The sequence below is a fragment of the Lepisosteus oculatus genome, chromosome 14 (genome assembly GCF_040954835.1).
Source record: "Lepisosteus oculatus isolate fLepOcu1 chromosome 14, fLepOcu1.hap2, whole genome shotgun sequence".
NCBI lineage: Eukaryota > Metazoa > Chordata > Actinopteri > Semionotiformes > Lepisosteidae > Lepisosteus > Lepisosteus oculatus.
In genome coordinates this window covers 43,708,647-43,717,355 of record NC_090709.1, presented here as the reverse complement: position 1 = coordinate 43,717,355, position 8,709 = coordinate 43,708,647, and the positions used below count along the sequence as shown (strand labels likewise).

The 8,709-nt window shown below is 42.9% G+C and overlaps 1 non-coding gene across 1 annotated transcript; it reads right to left on the bottom strand.

Moving 5' to 3' along the window:
- Window positions 1-6,107: 6,107 nt before the first annotated feature.
- On the bottom strand, window positions 6,108-6,220 carry trnal-caa (transfer RNA leucine (anticodon CAA)). Its single transcript has 2 exons — window positions 6,183-6,220; window positions 6,108-6,153 (listed from the first exon to the last, which is right to left on the bottom strand). It is a non-coding gene; the product is annotated as a tRNA-Leu (tRNA).
- Window positions 6,221-8,709: the final 2,489 nt, after the last annotated feature.

Sequence of the window (8,709 nt, the reverse complement as noted above, 5' to 3'; positions counted from 1 at the left end):
GGCAAAGTGCTGTCCTTTGACAGCCACTTGGACACGTCTCAACTGCTCTGAGACATCTGCGTTCGGTGTGCACCGAGCCTGCTCGCCTTGCAAGTTGCCTCATTTACATGCTGTAGCGGCGAGGCTTAATAATAATGCAGAATTAAGTGTTTCTGAGCTTCCCAAATGAGGCCCCATTTCTCTGTTCATCTCTGTGGTGCAGCCACAGAGAAACCATTCATGCAAGATGTTTTCTTTTGATAAGGACAGCTCCCACAGGGGGATGCACTTAGCTAAGCCTGGCTATCATGATCAATGGTCATCCATTGGCCCCTATCTGTTTAGGGAGTGCCAGTTGGACATCTGGACTGCATTACTAAGTGTCAGGAGTAAGTGACTCATATCTCACCTTGATCAACCAATCAGGGACCGGTAGGGCCGAGTAACCCACGTGGGACTCTGATGCCCATGGAACTTTCAGCCAATCAATGAGCTGAAGTTCCTCCAGGTAAAAACAGGCAACACAGAGAGCCTGAGAGATTCAGATTCAGATTCAGATTCAACGAGATTCAAATTCAGATGCAACAATTCTAAAGGGAATTCAAAGGAGAATTCCAGGGCAGGACGGCCCAGGAGCAGGAGGCTCCCAAGGGCAGGACATTCTCGCAGCGCGCCTCCTGACCATCCTGAGACTCAGCCCGGACAACCACGGAACGGCCAGTGTGTCCGAGCGCCAGAACTTTCCTTTGTTCTAAGAGTCTAGAGTGGAGGTTGCCAGAGAGTAACCAGCAGCAGGCCTCGTGAACAGGTCGGAACTGTGGACAGCTGAATTACTATTCAGAACTAGCTCTTCATCAGGAACGAACCGGTCCTCTTCCTAACTTGCTGGGACCCACAGTCATCTTTTCTCCTGTGCACAAACTTTGCTAGTTAAAGCCAACACTAACTAGCCGGTCAGTGAGCATCAGCAGCGCACCGTCGCAAGCCGCACAGCACAGCCTGGCACGGAGCCAGAGAGCGCGGATTGGACAGCAACAGCCTGCAACTGTTTCTTTGTGCCCGCAGGAGATCTGAATCCCCAAAGATTGGATAAGTATTCAACTTCAATGCATTACAGCTGATATCAATTTAATTCCTAAGAGTTATGTACTTGTTTGAGTATCTAATGTAGAAGTTGTAACCAAGTTCACTTTACGAAACGGTCTTAATGAATGATATACTGAACGTATGTCCTCTTGATATGTGTAACACTTTGTAACTGACTGAATATATACCTTTTGTATTCTGATAACCCTCTCGATAAGATCTGTTAGGTTTACATGCATATACTATGTATTAATAAATGTATCCTCGTGTGTTAGTACCTGTGTGTGCGCGTTGTTTGAGTTATGTCGCATGGTTGGATTCTAAAGCCACCAAAAGAATCAACTTTGTGATTTACTGCTACAATTAATAATTGTCTCAGTAAATGCCCAAACCCTACAGAACTGGTGCCTTCAGAGAGCAACTATGATTACATATTTGGCGTCCCTGGGCCGGCTTAATCTACAATGCGATAGTTCCACCACTAAGAGAAAGGATGAGAAATGGCTTTTATCTGTCACTTTTCATGTCAGAGGATCTCAATCTGCTTTCCCTGTACAAGAGGATGTCCAACTCATGTAGCTAAAGACGTAGACGACAGTGCTCCACTGAAATCTTGATCTCACAACCCTCGGCATGACTCCGCTGTGTTCTGCTTTAGACAAAGGGGGGAAAAGACTTCTTTCATCACACGTTTTGCACTGTTTACGGTGTTTGCAGTGCTCTTTCTTAAATGAAAACCAGGAATCGGCACCATATGAGGTGAGACTAGATAATATTGGAACAAGTAGCCTCGCCATTCCATGCGTGACGTGAGCAAAGTGTAATTCCTGTCTTTATAGTGTGCTTGTTAGAGACATAGCTGGCACCCAGAGCGCTTTAAATCCAGGAGTCAGCAGCCCAAGACAAGAGAGTTTCCATCGTCTATGTTTTTTGCGTGAAGGGGGAAACCATGCGTGTGCTGCAAACGATCTTAGTATCGAAGTGCCGTCCCACATAACCGATCCGAACAATCTGCTTTACAGAGGAGCACTGCCGGAGCTTATCGTTGGCAAACTGAAGACCAGGCTGACCTCTTCTGTGACTCTTGAACACTGAGTCTCAAGGTTGTGAATTCAAGCTCCACGCTGGCGGGAAATTCCATAGGTAATGATCACATTTTCTTGCATGCTAATCAAAAGAAATATTAAGAAACTTTTCCCGATACCAGTTTTTTACAAAAGTAAAGGCACACGGCACATGTGTGCCACATCACGTCCGAGTTTAGTGACAACTACCTCAGAGATTGTAAGCTGGGTAGTTTCAGATCAGATCACTTTTTTTATCAAAGGTTCAAGCAAACCCGAATACTTTTGCAAGAGACATTTCAGAATCCCAGTCAAATCCAGTAAGATTGCTGGTACCTTTGAATTCGACTGAACTATAGCACAGATCTGCAGTCCACCATTAGAATACTGTGGGTGTGTTGTATAAGCCATACTGCCCAAAATAGTTCTAAAACATGAGAAGCATCCTCGTTTAGGAATGTGGTATAAAGTGAAATGGTCTGGGAAGAGTCCTACGTTTGAACAGTTCAAAATAGACGTAAAGGGGTATTTACGGACTCTTTCGAAATGTAAGAACGAGCTGTGCGGACCTTATCTTTATTTACCTTGTGTAATCGTTTTTCATAAAGTGTAATTGTATTATAGCATGTGCCCCTGACGATTTTCTTGATACGTTATATGTGCTCTTGTTTGTATTGTATGTAGTTTTGTTGTTCAAATAAAACGTAAAGGACACAACTTTCTGGATGCGGCTGCTGTAAAAATAAAATGACATCAAGGGTGCTGTACGCAGAGGTCTGAAACCTGCTCAACAGAAGATCTTTATCAAGAGGTGTTAAAGAAGTAGAGATCTCGCCATGAGAGGGGAAGCATCTCAGAAAAAGCAGGTGCAGTCGGTTCCACGGTCATAACGCCACTAATTCGGGTGACAAGAGCAAAACCCACCCGGCTTCCTCCGGGCAAGTAATGAGACAAAAAAAGAGGGCCCAGTGGGTAGCGTGGCCGAGCGGTCTAAGGTGCTGGATTAAGGCTCCAGTCTCTTTGGGGGTGTGGGCTTGAATCCCACTGCTGCTAGGAGTTTTTGTGTTACAACCACCAAATGGAGCAATGTGTTAAAAGCTACTTTATCAGCTTAACATCAAAGCAGGGAGAAAAAAGTGTTTCTTCTTCTCAACACAATTTATCGTTTCCACCTTCAGCAGGGAAGTTTGTCTACCAAGATCACTTTTGAGTCAGTGCAAATCACAGTGCGCCCTCAATTTTAATGTCGGTTGTGCTCCTTTTATCTGTGAAACGTTAATGTTCTGCATTTTCAAGTCGAGTCATCCTCAGGGGTAGAGCTGATTATGTCTTTCCGCATAGCGCTCCATCAGAAATAACTTGTCTAAGTCCAAAAGAGATTGTGGGTTTCACTTCAAGCAATCACAAAGAATACCTCACATGTCAGATCTAAATTGGGAATTTGTTGGTTACGAAGCTGAACGTTTGTCCATGTTCTGCTAGAGTATCCACTGGCTTGCCTTTATAAGCAGTCTTGGAAAGATAAGCTGTGCTTCATCTCAGGAAAAATCATCAGTACTGTCATTTTATTCTGTGTGTATGGCAGTTATTTAAAGTATATAAAAATCACGAGTTCATAGACTTATCCAAATATCAACGGGACCTTGTAAACCTGTCAGAAGAATTCCTTCAATCCAATAGTTTCACTCCAGGGACAAGGCAGGGAAACATAGAGAATTCTTATTTAAAGACAACATCCGTATTGGATTGCATGTAAGCAGGCACCACTCAGAATTCCTAATATGATTTTGAATTCAGTTTTGCAGTGCTTTAGTGCTTTACTACTTTCAGAGAGTCCTTTATTGACCTTGCTGAAGCAGAGAAGCGACATAATCACAATTGTGACCAGTTTTTCTGCTGTTTCTGGTTAATACTGATTATTATTTTGTATTTTGATTAGTATTTTTCGTAGCGTTCTTCCTCAGCTTTTTAGTTATTTGGTGAGCAAGAACCACTGAGAACGAGTCTGAATCAATCAAGAACAGATATGGTACTGCTGTCCTGTGTATTACTGCTTCATCCTAATTGAGCTTTTCAGTGTTGAAGAAGACGTTTCCAATTTCGATTGCTGGTTTCAGAGGATGTGCTACAAGATCACAGATTCATTTGAAAAGATTTGGAGATGCATTGGCTGGGATTCAAACCTGGCTCAATTGCATGAAGGCACCTATACTCAGCAACGAGAGGAAAGGAGAAGGGGCCAGAGGTAGTGTGGCTGAATGGTCTAATATGCTGGATTTTAGGCTCCACTCTCTCAGGGGCATGGGTTTAAATCCCACTACTGCCCAATGTTTCAAGACCTTACTTCCTGTGATTTGTAATATGGTCAGTAAAAGCACTTTATGTAAGTATCTCTTATGTCAGCGCTACAAGTCACTTACTGCTCCACAGGTCCGGGGTTCAATCCCTGGCATCTTCAGGTGTTTTATATAACTGTACTCACATTGAAATCTTCTGTTGAGTGAGAACTCTTTGCTCGTGTTCATAGAGAGCCAGGTTTACCTTTTGAATCTCACCCGGGATTTCCTGAGAGATGATTCAGCGAGCGAGTCCTCCCTCTGGACTCCGCACTGAGCTGAAAGCTGTACGAATTCCTCACTGTGTGTCCTATACTGTTACAGGTGGTCCAGCGTAAATGTGCAGCACAGTGATATGAACAACTTGAACTTTTTCTGTATGTGAAGGAAAATGCAAAAGAGCATGTAAAGTATTGATCATATAAAATATCCATGGTACAACTCGATAAAAAACTGAAGCACAAAACAGCGACTTTTGATGATTACAAGAGATTCAAGAAACACAACCGTCCACAGATGGTTCGGATCCTGAACGCTTAAGTCAAAAGAACAAAAGCGAAGTAAACTCTCTTCATTGTCTTATAGTTTATGTAATAAAACAATTTTTTACTTTCTTTATAATTTAAGTTTCAGTTTAGGAAAATCGTGCCCAGAAGCTACCAAAACTGGTAATGTTCACATAATGTGTAATGCCAAAGCAGCAGTTGGGGTGGGAAACAAAAGGCATTTCTTGGTATGAATCCTAAAACTTCATAGATGGCGTTCTAGGACTTCTCGCTTCAGATAAAGCTGTCAATACATCATAGATTTCTACTCAATCAATATCAGCAGTGTTATCACTACCGAACACTAAATATAGATCCTGGCAATAATTCATGAGTTGTTTGTTAGAAAATTGTTTATGGTTTTTTTTAAACATATTTTCAATACCAGACAAAAAGTCGAAAGTTTCAATTTCATGCAACTGATGAAATCTCTCTTCAATGGAAGTTATAAGTACAGTACATCCAAAATACTGCGGAATCAATCAAATTTACATGTTTCTTGTGGATCCAGAAGATCATTTTGAGACTCAAAACATGCCTGTCTTTTCTTTTTTCGAGGACGAAGGAGTAGCAGCAGGAGTAGCAGTTATGGCAAGAACGTGTTTAGAGTTCAGGACTTCTAATTTCTAATGCAGAGCCATCGACTCGGAAAGCACCGCCCGCGATAAAAGAAATTGCAGAATTGGTCTGTTCATGCTGCCTACACGCTTTGAATTGCTGGCATTTTCTGCAAGCGTTCCTTTTTGAGGGTTCATGAAATTCCTCACATTTGAGCCAACACTAAAATATTTCATTCGGGGTCGCCTAATTCATAGTGCAAACCGAATCTACAGGGGAATGCTGTGGAACATGAAGCCGTTTGTTATTCTGTTGTGAGGTGTGAGGGGCGGAATGCAAATCGAGTTGGTGAATAGAAAATGAAACAGGAGTGACTTCTTGAGCTACGAATTCCAAAAAGTATGAAAACCTGTGCATTTTAACAGTGCAGAATACTCACAAATTGCACTGAGTTGCTTGCTTTCTTCTGCTGCTTTTATATTTCAGTCATTCACTGTCAGCTAGCACTGGAACCATTCAAGAGAGGTAAAAACGGAAGCTGTCAGGAGTGGGATTTGAACCCACGCCTCCATTTGGAGACCAGAACACCCAAGCCAGCTGGAAAGACACATGTCCTTGAGTCTGGCGCCTTAGACCACTCGGCCACCCTGACAAGCGAAAGCAAGTGGTGTGCTGAATGCACCAGTAGTTGACTAAACTGAGTTTCTTCCCTGAAATTATTTGCTTGCGAAGACCCAAGTTGCCTTGAATGGATCTTGGAAATCAAATATACGGATGGATTGTTATTCGGTTGTGAGTTTTGAGGGGCGTATTATAAATTGAGTTGGTGAAAAGGCGCTTTTTGTTAGTCTGTCGGGAGGCTGCACAAGGTGTTTAGAGGGAGAATTCTAAAAGGCAGGCTCTCTATGTTTAACATCAAGAAAGATTTTTTTTTCTCAATGGAAATGCTCTTTGGCGCTTTCAGCTTTACGTAGGGAACAACGTCTGAGACCACTTTTGAGCCAGTGCAAATGGTAATGTGCCACCAAGTACATTTAATATTGGCTGTGGTAGCGAGCTGCTTTTGTTTGTGAAGCTTTTACTTCTTTAAGCTGAATCATTGGCAGGAGTAGCTTATTAAATCTTTGCTCATTGCGCTCCATCAGAAATACCTTGTCCATGTTCAAAAGAGATCAGGGGATTTACTTCATGCTTTCACATCGCATACCTTACACGAAAGATTTAAATGGGGAATTGATTGTGCTTCTTGATGTTGTTCCTGTGGTTGCCTTGGTTACAATGGTGAACGTTCTTCCACGTTTTGCTAGAGTATCCACTGGGTGGGCTTTATCAATTGGCTCGGATAGGTCATCAGTGCTCCGTCTCCAGAAAAATAATCAGCACTGTCTTTTTTCTGTGGGCATGACCGTCTATAAAACATATAAAATCACGAGTTCATTGATTTCTCCAAATAACAACAATACATTTTAACCCTTCAATCCAATAGTTTTACTCCAAGTAAAAAGCAGCGCAATATATAGAGAGATGACATTCAAAGATTTCAACGTTCTTATTGGATTGCCTGTATGCAGATATCGCTCAGAATTGCTTATATGATTTTAATTCAGTTTTTCTCTACTACTTTCAGAGTCTTTTATTGACCTTGCTGAAGCAGAGAAGTGACATAATCACAAATGCAACCAGTTGTGCAGCTGTTTCTGGTTAATAATCATTAATGCGAAAAAAAAAAGCTCCTTGCATTAAGATCAAGAGCAACCAACGCGCTCGCTTGTTGAGTTGGGTATTTTCCGAGCTACTCTTCCTTAGCTGTGTAGAGGTTTGATGGGTTTACTGAGACAATTATTCATTGCAGCAGCAATCACGAGGTGATTCGTTGTGGCTTTTAGAAAATCAATTGTCAGAACAACTAACAACGCACACACACGGGTTCAATACACGAGATACAGTTATTAATATAAATTGTGCACCAAACATATACCAGTCTGCCTGGATACAAGCGGCAGACCTTACTGTGAGGGTTATCAATACACAAGGTATATAATCTCGAAGAGATGCAAACACAAAGAGATACACAACAGAGAATATATGTCAATATATATCGTTCGGTTACCAAATCGCTAATCAGTGTTATTACCCACTGTTACTCTAAACTCGGAAGTAAATGCAATACTCATGAATTAAATTGATAACAACTTATGTTGAGGTACAATTGAATTCTCGAGACGCAATGTAGAACATGGGGTTTACTTATCCGCTGTGTATGGATTTGGAATTTCCTGGCACGAACACCAAACCAGCTGACAGGCTCTGTTGCAGCCTCGGTTCCAGCGGTTGTCCAATGGGCATTGTCCCGGCGTCCTCTGGCTACCGACCAACCAGTCGAGGTGCAGCTCAGAGTTGGACGGGCGGAGGAATCTGATTGCGGCGCGCAGGGCAGTCGTTGCTCCGAGGGGATCTACCAGCAGTCCGGCTGGCTAGTAGAAAGTCTCTATGCACAGAGTGTGACTGCGAGTCCTCACAAGTCACTCTTTTGCCCGGGAAGAAGCTGGTTCGTTCCCGGACCAGCGCTGCTTCTGAATAAACTATTCAGGTTGTCGACAAGGGTCCAACTGTAGGCTGCCGTTGATCAAGCGGAGCATTCACGTTGGTAGAATTCTGAGTACGTACGGGATCCTCGGTCTCGTGCTTAGAACAAAGTCCAAGTCCCAGTGCAGACAACAGCAGTTGTCACATGATTGTCTCTGAGGATGCCCGAAAATGGCCAAGGAGAGCCCCGATCTGAGCTTGCGCTCCGTTTTTGACCAAGACACAGATGTGTGCTGATTGGTTGAGATTTTGGCGGGCATTGGAGACCCACGTGGTGTTACCACGCCCTGCCAATCCCTGATTGGTTGATCAAAGTGAGATATGAGTCACTTACTCCTGACGCTTAGGAATGCAGTCCAGATATCCAATCGGCACTCCCTAGAAAGATAGGCGCCAATGGATGACCATTGATCATGATAGCCAGGCTTAGCTAAGTGCATCTCCGTTTGGGAGCTGTCCCTTATGAAAAGAAAACATCTTAAATCAGCCTGCATGAATACTTTCTCTGTGGTTGCACCACAGAGAGGGAGAGTGAGATGGGGCCTCATTTAGGAA